Source organism: Triticum dicoccoides, chromosome 2A, assembly GCF_002162155.2.
Source record: "Triticum dicoccoides isolate Atlit2015 ecotype Zavitan chromosome 2A, WEW_v2.0, whole genome shotgun sequence".
In the NCBI taxonomy this organism is placed as follows: Eukaryota; Viridiplantae; Streptophyta; class Magnoliopsida; order Poales; family Poaceae; genus Triticum; species Triticum dicoccoides.
Genome location: NC_041382.1, coordinates 667,054,858 through 667,070,271, shown reverse-complemented (window position 1 = coordinate 667,070,271; position 15,414 = coordinate 667,054,858). Strand labels below are relative to the sequence as shown.

Sequence of the window (15,414 nt, the reverse complement as noted above, 5' to 3'; positions counted from 1 at the left end):
CTCTTCCACCGCCTTCCTGTCGAGATTGCCACCGCCTCCCCGTATTGCGTGGCGCCACCACAGCCTCCGCTTTCTCCGTGGAGCTCTGAGCCGCCAAGTCCATAATTCACAAATTGGTGAAGTCCACATAATGGAGCTCAAAAGCCGCTGACACTAAATAGACTTGGCTCGGGGCAGAACTGAGTGGCTAGGACGCCTCCCAGATCCCTTCGCCAACTAGCAGTTATAGCCCATTTGCAAGGTTCACCTATTATGGATTGACCTTTGCAAAAAGCCTGAAACCTCCCCGGCTCATTTTTTTGGTGCCATATTCAAACTCTCCATTGACAGCCCACTGTTTTAAAGCCTTTCTAAGTTCAACCATGTTAGGATAAGGTGTCCCTATATCCATGGCTGGGTTTCGTTCATCCTAGGCAATAAGTGGCTCCTCTGGAGCCTTATCATCAACAACAATATCTGCATCTTTGATATCATGTAAGTCAGACTCCACATCAGGAGTAGGAAGCTCAGTTGCTCTCTCATCTGGCTCTATTTTTAAACCAAACAGAGCAAACATGGCTTTCTCGTCCGGCGGTTTTTCATCCCCATCGTTTTCTGGTTCAATCACAAAGCTTGACCAATCAATAGTAGCACTACCATTTTCTACTTCATTGCCTGAGATCGCCCCCGTGGTTAGGTTTATCACACTGGATTGGTTAGAATCATGCACAGACATTGCATCGATCCTATTCAATATAGACAGAAAAAATCAGAAAATGCACACACCAAAACTCATGCATACATCAATTAGAACAGGGGAATATGATGTTACCTTTTCAGATCCATCACACCCCTTAGTCAATCCAGCCCCTCCCACTCAAATCCCATGCAAATCACACACAAAACCTAGGGTTTCCACGATTTAGAAACTGTACCAGAAGAAGATCACAAAATCTGTGAAAAATACAAAGGGGAAGAGGTTGCCTTACCTTGGGCCAGCGATGGGAGGCGGCGGATGGGGGGGGGGGAACACGGCGGAGCAGGACGGCGGACGGCGGGCGCAGGGACTCTGGCGACTGGCGGCTGGCGGCTAGGTCAAGTCGGGGAGGGGAGATAGAATGAAGAACGGGCCAGGCCTCAGGCCTTTGTCTCGTGCGTTTGAGGAAAACTGGACGAGGGCAGATTTGGCATTTCCAAATTTGTTAAGTCCAGATTCTTTCCTTATGCGCTAAATGAATAGATAACAGCGCTCGAGGGGCAAGCGAGCCAAAATTAGGCCACGTTGGGGGCTTGAGAGAAAGGCAAACGAACAGAGGGGCTTAAGATCAAAGGCGCGTGAGCTGGGGGGGTTAAAATCGATTCTCCCGTGTGGTGGCGGCCGACGCAAGGGGGACGGGGATGAAGGTTGCGGAAGGGATAGATAGCGACAAACCCGGGGAGTATTGTCGCTATCTGCCCTAGCAGCAGGCCACAACCTTCCAAACACATCACCATGAAAATATTTCTGAAAATTATGCCACATATGCCTAAAGCACTCTCGCTGCTCAGCTTGAGGAATAGAATTGAGGTCTCCGTGGAGTATAAGCCTAAATCACTCCCATATAAGCCGTACTTGTACAACATCCTGAAACTTTCTTCCCAACTCCCATATAAGCCTTCCAATCCTCTCGCGCCGGCCGCCGCAACTAGGGGACGAGCGCCGCCGCTCGTGTACACACGGGATCTGGTGGCCGCGTACCCACCCGTATCAGATTTGTTGAGGCTGGGTGGAGGGCAAAGGTTGCTCTGGATGAAGGAAGGGGGAAGGGAGCAGCGGGCGCCGTGAGTTCTAGGCGTGCTACAGCGGTTGGGAGAGGAGGAAGAACGGGCTTGGATGTAGCAGGAGTGGCCGGAGGAGGCACGGATACAGGAGGGGAAATGAGCTTGTCCTCGATCTGGAGCAAGACAACGGCTGCTAGAGAATGGAGACACTGGCCATGGAGCCGGAGCAGCGTGGCTAGCAGGTCGCTCGGGAGACGACGGCCGTGGAGCCAGAGCAGCAGCGCTGCAGGCTCGAATTCGTCAAACGAATACCCGTTCGTCCAAGTATATGTGTTAACAACAGCCGAAAGCCCCGATAATGATTCCAATAATTTGCACTAGTACAAATTACTAGGAGTAGTTTATTAGTTGGCAGAAAGACTAGTTACACACACATTGATGTTTAGTTGGCTTATAATTTAGTTTACTTACACACACATTGATGTTCAGTTGGCAGGAGAACTAATTGCACACACGATGATGTTTGTTGGCTTGTAATGCAGTCTACTTGCACACACAATAATGTTTAGTTGGCAGGAAAACTAGTTGCACACACAAATGCTCAGTTGACTTGTAATGTAGTCTAGTTGCACACACATTGATGTTTAGTTGGCAGGACTAGTTACACACACATATACTCAGTTGGCGCGGCAATGTAGTCTAGTTGCACACACATTGATGTTTAGTTGGCAAAACTATTGGCACACACATATGCTTAGTTGGCGTGACAATGTAGTCTCATTACACACACATTGATATTTAGTTGGCGGGACTAGTTACACATATATACTCAGTTGGCGTGGTAATGTAGTCTAGTTACACACACATTAATGTTTACATGTGAGACCCTTAAGATGCACATCTCACTAGCTGGGTTGGATGGAAAGGGGTGCTAGCAATGAAAACTACACATCCACGGGTATGAGGAAAATTACACATGCACATCAACCGTTAGGTAGTTGGCTGGGAGGACAGTTTTCGAAGTTGCACATCCACTGCTTGGCAGTTGGCCGAGGTAGCAAACAGTGAAAATTGCACTTCCAACTAGAGGAGAAAAGTTGCACATCAACTACTAAGCGGTTGGCTGGGGCAGCAGACATAGTTGCACATCTCACTTGATAGTGGGTAGTTTGAGGTGAGGTGTCATCATTGAAAACTGCACATCCATGGATAAAGAAAAAGTTGCACATCGACTATTAGGTAGTTGCACATCAACAACTAGCCAGTTGCATAAAACGGGGACAAAATTGCACAAAAAAAAGTTTATCGAAACATATCTATGTGGGATCTAGTTTCGAAGAGCACATCGCGAGGATTTCAGCAGTGAAAGCGGATCTTAATTTCGACTTTTTGTTAAAAGTTATGGCTTTTCTAAAAATTTTAAATCTGAATTAAATGCGTTCACACATGTTTGTGTGTGTGCTTTTGCAATTCTGGTTAAACATGTCGTGTAGTCTTTGTCTTTTTTTGGCTAGGAGGACAAAATAATTCCTAATTTGTTTGATTAAGACAAAAACATACTAAAAGTGGAGAGGCCGCCACGGATTCCTATCGAGCCCCCAGCCGCTCGGTAGACACGTCCATTTTAGAAACAGCTCTGGCCGAGCTCTTTTCGGCTTTTTGATTCTCCAGAATCAGCTTTTGAGAAACTTAGGGCGTGTTCTGATCTCCTCCTGCTCTACGCTTCACAAATTGCTGGAGTGGAGGCGAGCCGAATGTTTTATCTGTCAGAAGTGGAATATGCGAGGCTGGAGTAGCCGGTAGTGCAAAAAAGCGAAGCTGGAAAAGCCCAGCTCCACCAAACCAAGAAGCGTGGAGTTCGCCATATTTTCAGAGAGTTGCCACTGCCAAAGAAAATGTTTTGTTCGAAATAGAACTACACGACCGTCTCTCCCTCGAATCGGTACAGTTTTCCCTCTCTCGTACACAGACTGGCCGACCTGGGCTGGTTCCAGCCGGGCCAGCTAGCCCATTATGGCGCTAAAATAGGCCCCTAGCGATGCAAGAAGCCAGCGAAGCTACCGAACAGATTTCTCTCGCCGCGTGGAGTGGGAAGCTGGGAAGAAAAGCTAAATACGTGAAGTTTTGTGAAGCTAGATGGTTGCCGAACACGCTCTTAGTTGTCAAAAAAGAAAAGCTTTTGAGAAACTTCCCACAAAATCAGCCAGAATCAGCCGTTGAGTTCTTTTCTAAGATTATGGTGTAAGATTATAGGATAAGTTGTGTGTTGAAATGTCTATAATGTCTCTGAACTGAAACTGAATGCTGAATTGCTATCACTTGAAACAAGACGAACATGTACAGAGAATAACTAGTTACCATGGCATCCATTCATCGGTTCATCCATCCATTCGTCGTGGAGTTCGCCATATTTACAGAGAGTTGCCATCGCCAAAGAAAATGTTTCATTGGAAACAGAACTACACGACCGTCTTCCCCTTGAATCGGTACAGTTTCCCCTCTCTCGTACACAGACTGGCCGACCTGGGCTGGTTCCAGCCGGCCCAGCCAGCCCATTATGGCGCTAAAATAGGCCCTAGAGATGCAAGAAGCCAGCGAAGCTACCGAACAGATTTCTCTCGCCGCGTGGAGTGGGAAGCTGAGAAGAAAAGCTAGATATGTGAAGTTTTGTGAAGCTAGATGGTTGCCGAACACGCCCTTACTTGTCAAAAAAGAAAAGCTTTTGAGAAACTTCCCACAGAATCATCCAGAATCAGCCGTTGAGTTCTTTTCTGAGATTATGGTGTAAGATTATAGGATAAGTTGTGTGTTGAAATGTCTATAATGTCTCTGAACTGAAACTGAATGCTGAATTGCTATCACTTGAAACAAGACGAACGTGTACAGAGAATAACTAGTTACCATGGCATCCATTCATCGGTTCATCCATCCATTTGTTCATCCATGTACAAAGTAGAACAGAGAAGACAGAGTCACAGAGAGCGGATGAGACAGAGCAGAGATGAGACAGGGAGGAGAGCTCACCTGAGGCAACGACCCGAGCGAACTCCGGCGAGGCGGCATCCGGCATCGAGGCCAACGCCCAGGTGGAGCAAAAAAAATCTAAGTTGTAAAAGTTATAGATTCTCGAAAACTGCGCGAAAGTTTACCCTTTTAGTTAGCATCTAGCTTCTTCAAATTAGAAGTTGGGCAAAAAAAGCCAACCAAACATGGCCTGAGATTTAGAGTGATTAGGCACAATGTAATTTATCCATACAGGTCCACCATCCAAATGAGATCTGACGGCAAAGATCAATCAAAGGCCAAAACAACACAACTCCATGGAGGAAGAAGACGACATGTACAAGATCTTAAAATTGGGTATTCGCTAATCTGTCGTCAGGATTTTAAGCATGGAGAATCTGACGCTCGGGATGGCCAGTATTTCTCACGTTTGCTGAAAAAAATGTCATGCTCGCAACGCGACAACATAATTTGTCATCCCAAGCATTAGATTTGTCATGCTTAAAAATCTGATGTCTAATTTTTCAATATTTTCATAAAATTATGTTAAGGAGAAACTAAGCGAGGTTGATTAGCAAGCTCTCCTGCCATTGGTGAAGGATTCAAAGCTTTGGATGATATGTTGTAACTAGGGATGGTCTGAAAGCTCATAGTGCTAGTTGTGTAGCAAGATCGTATTTAGACCACACAATAGGTCCTACATGCATGACTGTAACAATTATATATAATTATTGTGGTGGACCCTTAAATATGTGATTGATAAATAATTTCTGGTGTTGTTGTTATAGTTGCATGAATTCTTTATATATGTATATTGGTCTCCTTTTAGGTTCAATTATTGGTCGGTTTATATGAAAATAATTGTTGAGCATACACCCCCTCTCTTTTTGGGAGATGTATCCAAGGCTCTCTCTACGTGGATATATACAATGCCTCCTCTCGAGGAGATGGATCCCCCAACATAGTTATATTTTCTCCTTGTGTTATATTGAGTTTGTTCCTGAAGACTATCACATTTGACATGTTTTGCCGGATCTCATTACTATTTATCCTCCACAAATTCATGTAGTGGAATACTATTATAAAACGTCTGTTATATTGAGTTTGTTCCTGAAGACTATCACATTTGACATGTTTTGCTGGATCTCATTACTATTTATCCTCCACAAATTCATGAAGATTGATATGTATCGATAAAATTAATAAAAATGAGTTCATAATGTGTGCATGCGTTGAGAAAATAGCTAAAATTATACCTTGGGACCCACATAGAAATTCGCATGGTCGGTCAACAAAAGTGAACACAAACCAAAGATATCAACACAGGTCCAAGTAAGCAAGCGGCCCCAGTCAACAAAAGTCCAAACAAGTTTTCACGGTCAACGGGTCAAATGAAGAAGAGCAAACAAAAGAACAAGTCAAAAGATAGAGGCAAGAGAGTAAAGAAACCTAAGCCTAAGGAGAAAACCTTCATGTAGTGTAGGGAATCCCCCCTCGTATGGGCCACAATCCTCCTCCTAGCCCAACTAGGAGCCCATATACACATGAACTAAAGATTGCCTACCCTCCAACCTCCTCATTTTAAGGGTAGCTTTCGCCATTTTTCAAGGACCCCTAGGTTATGCATGGGCATGTAACTCATTAACCCCCACCTAAAAAAACTCAAGGGGAGATCCACCACCCCTCCATAGGACCAAGGTTTGCATGGTGGGAATCGGAGTCTGGGGGATCTAGTAAGGATCAGTCCGCGCGGGGTAGTGGAACTTCGGAAGCAGCAATGTTCTAAATGTTGAGTGCGCCAAGAACCATTGTCAACGATTCCCCTCATGGGATGTAGGTCACACTCCAACGAGGCGACTGAACCTATTTAAAAATATTTTTGTGTCGTTGTTGTACGATGGACTTCGTTATAAGACCGTTGTACACACTCTGACTAACATTTCACCAACCATGCTACTAAGTATACCCCTAAAGACATGAGCATATTTTCATATACAGTGGATCATATGTCATTACACATGTTCTTCCATGCAGAACCATTGTTGGGATGTGTGTGAATCTCTAATACATTTTATGAAACATTCTTTTTCATAAATGGTGTGCATGTAACTCTTTTTAGTGGATACGTGTGACAAGATTAAAAACCCATACAAAATTTAATTTTTCTTATGTTTGCGTGAATCTTTATTTGAACTACATGAAAAAGAATTGTGGACACTATGAAACATGTTTATTTTATTGAGAAAAAGTAACCTCCTGAAAGTGCAACTATCCCTGGATGGTTTTGATAATTCCTAACAACATATAGCTCATTGAACTAATGCTTTTTCAAGATGATCATTTTAGAAAGTTCAATGATTGGCATGGCATGGACTAGGAATGTGGACCCCTCAAAATGCTAAGGACACATATTGGCTCAAGCTCAAGACTCTACCTTTTCATTTTAGTGATCCAAGATCACATTGAGTCCATAGGAAAAGCCAATGCTATTAAAAGGGGATGATGTGTTGCTTAATGGCTTGCTTGCTCAAAATGCTTAGTGCTATGCTCCAAAAGCCCTCAACCACTTTCTCATATCCACATATGTCCCAAACCAAAAGTCAAACTCGACCCCATCGATTTGATCTATCCGGCGCCACCGAGTTCATTTGACATAGCCATAGCCAGAAACCCTAATCAATTCGGTCTCACCGATAGGGATCTCGGTCTCACCGAGATGGGATTGCAAACTCTCTGTTTCCCTTCGTAACGTTTCGGTCTAACCGAGATGAGCGATCGGTCCCACTGAGTTTGCAATGCAAACTCTCTGTTTCCTTTTCGTAACGTTTTGGTTTCACCGAAATGAGCGATCGGTCCCACCGAGTTTGCCCGACCAACTCTCTGTTTGCCTAATACAAAAATCGGTCTCACCGAGTTCATGTGATCGGTCTCACCGAGATTACGTTATGCCCTAACCCTAATGAAATCAGTTCCACCGAGTTGACATGTCGGTCCCACCGAAAATCCTAGCGTTCACATTTTGAACTAAATCGGTCTGACCGGGTTTCATGATTCGGTCCCACCGAGTTTGGTAAATTGTGTGTAACGGTTAGATTTTGTGTGGAGGCTATATATACCCCTCCACCCACTCTTCATTCGTGGAGAGAGCCATCAGAACGTGCATACACTTCCACCATTCATTTTCTGAGAGAGAACCACCTACTCATGTGTCGAGACCAAGATATTTCATTCCAACCACAAGAATCTTGATCTCTAGCCTTCCCCAAGTTGCTTTCCACTCAAATCATCTTTCCACCAAATCCAAATCAGTGAGAGAGAGTTGAGTGTTGGGAAGACTATCATTTGAAGCACAAGAGCAAGGAGTTCATCATCAACACACCATCTATTACCTTTTGGAGAGTGGTGTCTCCTAGATTGGTTAGGTGTCACTTGGGAGCCTCCGACAAGATTGTGGAGTTGAACCAAGGAGTTTGTAAGGGCAAGGAGATCGCCTACTTCGTGAAGATCTACCCAAGTGAGGCAAGTCCTTCGTGGGCGATGGCCATGGTGGGATAGACAAGGTTGCTTCTTCGTGGACCCTTCCTGGGTGGAGCCCTCCATGGACTCGCGCAACCGTTACCCTTCGTGGGTTGAAGTCTCCATCAACGTGGATGTACGATAGCATCACCTATCGGAACCACGCCAAAAATCTCCGTGTATACATTGCGTTTGCTCCCTCTAAACTCCTCCCTTTACCTTCATGTGCAATGATTTACATTCCGCTACTATGCTCTTATAATTGCATGTGTAGGTTGATTGCTTGACTTCTACTAAGTTGCTAAAAATCTGCCAAGACTTAAAATTGGGAAAAGGCTAGATTTTTATTTGGTCAAGTAGTCTAATCACCCCCCTCTAGACATACTTTCGATCCTACAAGTGGTATCAGAGCTTTGGTCTCCATTTGCCTTGATTTTCATAGCTTTGGTGATCATAGCCTTGGTTTCACAACCTAGGAGTGTATGGCGTCTAGCGACGGAAATTACCACAGTAGAGGTCCTTACTTTGATGGTACTAATTTTGATAGTTGGAAGCATAAGATGAAAATGAATATTCTTGGACATAACCCCGTCGTTTGGGCTATTGTGTGCATTGGCTTGCAAGGTGAATTCTTTGATGGGAGAGAACCAAACCATGAAGCTACCGTAAAAGAATTGAAGATGTTGCAATACAATGCTCAAGCTTGTGATATCCTCTTCAACGGATTGTGCCCCGAAGAATTCAACAAAATTAGCCGTCTTGAGAATGCAAAGGAAATTTGGGATACTTTGATTGATATGCATGAAGGTACCGACTCCGTCAAGGAATCCAAATTGGATGTGCTTCAAAGTCAGCTTGACAAATTCAAAATGAAGGATGGTGAAGGTGTCGCCGAAATGTACTCCAGGCTTGCTCTCATCACAAATAATATTGCCGGCTTAGGAAGTGAAGAGGTGACCGACAGATTCATCATCAAGAAGATCCTAAGAGCCTTGGATGGAAAATATGATACCGTGTGCACATTGATCCAAATGATGCCCAATTACAAAGATCTCAAGCCAACTGAAGTCATTGGTAGAATTGTTGCTCATGAGATGTCACTCAAGGATAAAGAAGAGCTTCACAACAAGTCAAGTGGTGCTTACAAAGCCTCATGTGATGCTCCTACATCATCAAGTGAGAAACAAGCCTTAAAAGAGGAATTGAGCCTAATGGTGAAGAACTTCAACAAGTTCTACAAGAGTATAAGCAAAGAAAGAAGTTCCAAGTCAAGGTCCTACAATGACAAAAGATCTTCTAGTCGTGAGCATAACTGCTACAATTGTGGAAGACCCGGACACTACTCAAATAAGTGTATGGCTCCCTCCAAAAGGAGAGAAGATTCACCCAAAAGGAGAAGTAGAAGAGAAGAATCACCTCCAAGAGAGAGAAGGAGTAGAGATGATCGTTATGAACGAAGAACCTCTCGCGGAAGCAAGGATTCGGAAAGGAAGGACAAGTCATCAAGGAGCTACACAAAACAAAGACATCAAGCTCACGCTGGTGAATGGGCATCCGGCTCCAACTCCGACCATCACACCGAGAGAAGTTATCACTCCGACTCCGAATATACTCAAGATGAAGGTGTTGCCGGTCTAGCACTTGTGTCAACCAACTCCTACGACATATTTGACTCACCAAATGAAGGAATTGGAAGATGCTTCATGGCTAAAGGCCCAAAGGTATCACACCCCGAGTATGTTGATTTCAATAGTGATGAAGATGATTTGCTAGGTAATGATGATTTACTTGTTGACAACTCTAGTGATGATAACTATGATGAAATTGCTATTAATCATGCTAATCAAGATAAAACGAATGATGATGATAAGAAGGAGATTGAGCGTCTAACTAAAGAAGTAAACACTCTTAAGTTAGCTCATGAAACTACATTGGAAGATCATCAAGAGCTTTTAAAGACTCATGAGAAGCTACGCTTTGAAAAACTCAACCTTGAGCAAGAGCATGGGTTCTTAAAAGCAATCAATGATGATCTTCGTAAGTAAAGTTCTTCTTACATTGCCAAGCATTTACTCTTGTCTACTTACATGCCATAAGTAAAATCTAGCAACAAGAACAAGAAAGATTCTTCTTCTAGTAGTAACAATAATCATGTTAAATCCAATGTTGTTGCTTCTAGTAGTACTCTTGATTCCACTAACGATTCTCTTAGCCAAGTTACACTTGAGCAATAAAATAGCTTATTGAAGGGAATTATAGAAAAATGTGTTTACAAGAGCCTTGCCGGAAGTAAGCAAATCGAGGAAATTGTACGCAATCAAGGAAGGCACTGGAAGAATCAAGGTGTTGGTTTTGAATGAAAGTTCAATGCCAATGGAGTTGAGTGGGAAGAAGATCAATACCCAAAGACGAAGTTTGTTCCTCAACAAGAGAAGTATGATCCTATTTCCTTCAAGGGGACACAAGCTCAAGATGATCTTCCACCACAAGACCACAAGCAAAAAGGCAAGGACAAGCTTCAAGAGGAGATTGATGCATTTGAAGAAGCTCCCAAGGCCTTGGTCAAGTGGGTTCCCAATACTACATCAAGTTCTACTTCATCAAGTACTACTACAACTCCAAGGATTCCCATCAAGATGATGTGGATCCTGAAGAAGAAGAACTAGAGAGTTCTTGACTTTGAGGGTGACTCTGCCAACATACTTCACTCATATCATTTTGGCGAGAACAAGTGCAAACAACTTCCACATCTTGCACTAGTTCAAGGAGTCACAAACCCTCTTGTTGGTAAGAGAAGGGACAAGGTAACCTAATGCTTTCATGGACATCATCTTGTGTGAACTACACTCTAAGTCTATCGATATCCTTGTTTGTTACTTGTGGGACTAACCCATGTAGGTATTGATGAAGGAAATATGCCCTAGAGGCAATAATAAAGTTGTTATTTATATTTCCTTATATCATGATAAATGTTTATTATTCATGCTAGAATTGTATTAACCGAAAACTTAGTCCATGTGTGAATACATAGACAAACAGAGTGTCCCTAGTATGCCTCTACTAGACTAGCTCGTTAATTAAAGATGGTTAAGTTTCCTGACCATAGACAAAGAGTTGTTATTTGATTAACGGGATCACATCATTAGTTGAATGATCTGATTGACATGACCCATTCCATTAGCTTAGCACCCGATCGTTTAGTATGTTGCTATTGCTTTCTTCATGACTTATACATGTTCCTCTGACTATGAGATTATGCAACTCCCGAATACCGGAGGAACACCTTGTGTGCTATCAAACGTCACAACGTAACTGGGTGATTATAAAGATGCTCTACAGGTGTCTCCGAAGGTGTTTGTTGGGTTGGCATAGATCGAGATTAGGATTTGTCACTCTGTGTATCAGAGATGTATCTCTGGTCCCTCTCGCTAATGCACATCACTATAAGCCTCGCAAGCAATGTGACTAATGAGTTAGTTACGGGATGATGCATTACGGAACGAGTAAATAGACTTGCCAGTAACGAGATTGAACTAGGTATGAAGATACCGACGACCGAATCTCGGGCAAGTAACATACTGATGACAAAGGGAACAACGTATGTTGTCATTAAGGTTTGACCGATAAAGATCTTCGTAGAATATGTAGGAACCAATATGGGCATCCAGGTTCCTCTATTGGTTATTGACCAGAGAAATGTCTCGGTCATGTCTACATAGTTCTCGAACCCGTAGGGTCCGCATGCTTAACGTTCATTGACGATATAGTATTATATGAGTTATGTATATTGGTCGGAGTTTCGGATAAGATCACAGACATTACGAGGAACTCCGGAATGGTCCGGAGATAAAGATCGATATATGGGATAATAGTGTTTGGTCTCCGAAAGGGTTCCGGAATTCACCGGAAGGGATTCAGGATGTTTCCCGAAATGTTTGGGTACGAGAACACTTTATTTGGGCCAAAGGGGAAATCCCACAAGGTTTTTGTAAAAGCACAAAAGGAAGTTTTGCGGAGTCCAGGGGCCAGACGCCAGGGTCCCTGGCGTCTGGGTCCATACACCGGGAACCCTGGCGTCTGGGTCCATACACCGGGAACCCTGGCGTCTGGCCTTGGCGTCTAAGAAGGACTCTTTCCTTTCGGGAGAAACCGACTTTGTGGAGGCTTTTACTCCAAATTTCGACCCCAACGCTCAACATATAAATAGAGGGGCAGGGCTAGCACCCAAGACACATCAAGAAACACCAAGCCGTGTGCTGGCAACCCCGTCCCCTCTAGTTTATCCTCTGTCATAGTTTTCGTAGTGCTTAAGCGAAGCCCTGCGGAGATTGTTTTTCACCAACACCGTCACCATGTCATCATGCTGCCGGAACTCATCTACTACTTCGCCCCTCTTGCTGGATCAAGAAGGCGACGACATCATCGAGCTGAACGTGTGCTGAACGCGGAGGTGCCGTACGTTCGGTACTTGATCAGGACGGATCGTGAAGGTGTACAACTACATCAACCGCGTTGATTAACGCTTCCGCTTTCGGTCTATGAGGGTACGTAGACACACTCTCCCCTCTCATTGCTATGCATCTCCTAGATAGATCTTGCGTGATCGTAGGAAAAAATTTGAAATTGCATGTTGCGTTCCCCAACAGTGGCATCCGAGCCAGGTCTATGCGTAGATGTTATATGCACGAGTAGAACACAATGAGTTGTGGGCGATAATAGTCATACTGCTTACCAGCAACATCTTACTTTGATTCGGCGGTATTGTTGGATGAAGCGGCCCGGACCGACATTACATGACCACGTTCATGAGACTGGTTCTACCGACGTGCTTCACACATAGGTGGCTGGCGGGTGTCTGTTTCTCCAACTTTAGTTAAATCAAGTTTGACTACGCCTGGTCCTTGTTGAAGGTTAAAACATCACACTTGACGAAAAATTGTTGTGATTTTGATGCGTAGGTAAGAACGGTTCTTACTAGAAGCCCGTAGCAGCCACGTAAAACTTGCAACAACAAAGTAGAGGACGTCTAACTTGTTTTTGCAGGGCATGTTGCGATGTGATATGGTCAAGACGTGATGAGATATAAATTGTTGTATGAGATGAACATGTTTTGCAACCGTTATCGGCAAGTGGCAGGAGCCTTATGGTTGTCATTTTATTGTATGAAATGCAATCACCATGTAAATGCTTTACTTTATCACTAAGCAGTAGTGATAGTCGTTGACTCGTGTCTCTAGATCGTCCTCTCGCCGCTAGTGACCTCCCACCGTTGGTCTCCGTCGCCGTCAACGGATTTCAACACCGTCGTTGCCGTCGTAGTGAACTCACCGCCGAGTTAGGGTATGAGTTTGACCCCTTGTGCATTCTTTTTACCTCCGATTCTGAGCACAAGGTCAATGCCATGTTTCTTACGATGTATGAAATCATCCTGTCCAGCAAAAACATCCTTTAGTTTAGATTTGATTTGAAAATTTAGGGTTAGGTTTCCGCCGAACTCATCTCAGGTCGACCGAGTTGTGGAAATCGGTCTCACCGATTTGGCTCAGGCCATTGCACTTGTCTGTTTCGGTCTGACCGAAACTTGCAAATCGATGTGACCGAGTTCAACACTCAATGAAACCCTAGCAATCTCGGAGTCACCGAACTGTGTCTCGGTCTGACCGATTTCACTAGTTCAGACTCCAAAAGTTGCTTCGATGCCACCGAGTTTAACAAATCGGTAGCTCCGAAATGCTTTTTGTGGAAAACTAAGACTAAGTTTTTGACTCATTTATTTTGCAAAATCTCTGCACTTTGTGATGCTCATCCACTCTATCTCATCTATAACTATTCACAGGGTCAGCTGTCAGTTTGCTTTGCTAGAATGTGTGATCAGAGTGATAGCCAGAACAAGTCAGAAGAGCAGATGAACCTGAGTGAGGGCACTGGTCCCTCTGACAGTTATGATGAGGGTAGTAGGAGCACCCCAAGCAACCTACCCAAAGCAGCTACAAGGACAAGGAGGAAGAGAAATTCTGACTCAGAAGATGAGGATTATGTGGCTGCTGAGGAGGAAGTGAGCTCCAAGAAAAAGGTTGTCAAGAAAGAGTTTGGCACAGTTGCATCTACCAAGCCTGGTATGCACAAGAAGGCCATTGCAAAGAGAGTGCCAACCTTAAAAGCCAGGGCCTCAACTATTGAAAATTCCAAGTCAAATGTTGAAGAGGCTGCTGGTGAAGGCAAGAAGAGGAAAGAAAGGGTCAAGAAGACCATAGCAAAAGTCATTGGAAGATCCTCTATGATGGAAGACGCAGCTGAGGATGAGGAAGAAGAGGAAGAGGATGCTGCACCAGCACCCAAGTCTCAAAAGCTGATGGGAGATGCCATCAAGTCTGGGGCTGCCCCTTCTAAGCCCAAGACAACCCCCAAAGCTTCTACTCCAGCTCCCAAGTCTGCACCCAAGAGGAGCACAAGAGATATTCCAGCCGCTGAGAAGAATAAGGCCCTAGTGCCTGAAACTGAATTTGAAGAAGACGCTGAAGCCCAAGTGCTTAGGAAGCTCAAGCCCAAGATCCCTGACCATGATGATAGCCATTAAGTGGCAGAAAACATGAAGATCAGAAAGGATGCAGGTCTCGGACTATGGAGACAATCTGACCCATATGTTGTGAGGAGAAGGACTGTTGTGGATTATAGATTCCACACCAAGGAGCAGCAACACTACAAAAAAAAGACACATCCGTGACATTTTGGGCCGAAGGAACTTTTTTTGTCATACTTATGACACTTCTATGACAATAATTGTGACAAAACATGGTATCATCGTAGATGTGGTGGGGTCCTACTTCTATGACAAAAAATCATGACAAAAAATGGGCTTTTCATCCTGGACGGGCCGGAGACACAGCTGCATGACATTCTTTGGGTCGTCCATGACGGAAAAAACCGTGGTAGAAGCGAGGGCGAGGAAAATATCGGGGTGTTCCTGGTTACGGTGGGTGTTCGGGGCCGAGCGATGCACATTTATCTCGTACACGCACACATGTGGGTGCGAGGCGTTGGGATCTAACTGAACCCGAGCGATTGCACTGCAGGCTATGCATTACTAAACCCGAGCGAACTGAACCCGACGAGCGATTCCTTCGCTACTGCTGCTAACTAAAGCCGATCGATGCT

General features: G+C 44.2%; 1 long non-coding RNA gene across 1 annotated transcript; it reads right to left on the bottom strand.

The window, feature by feature from the left end:
• Positions 1-423: 423 nt before the first annotated feature.
• LOC119359802 lies at positions 424-1,019 on the bottom strand. The gene is made up of 3 exons (XR_005172669.1): positions 969-1,019; positions 812-885; positions 424-725 (listed from the first exon to the last, which is right to left on the bottom strand). It is a non-coding gene; the product is annotated as an uncharacterized LOC119359802 (long non-coding RNA).
• Positions 1,020-15,414: the final 14,395 nt, after the last annotated feature.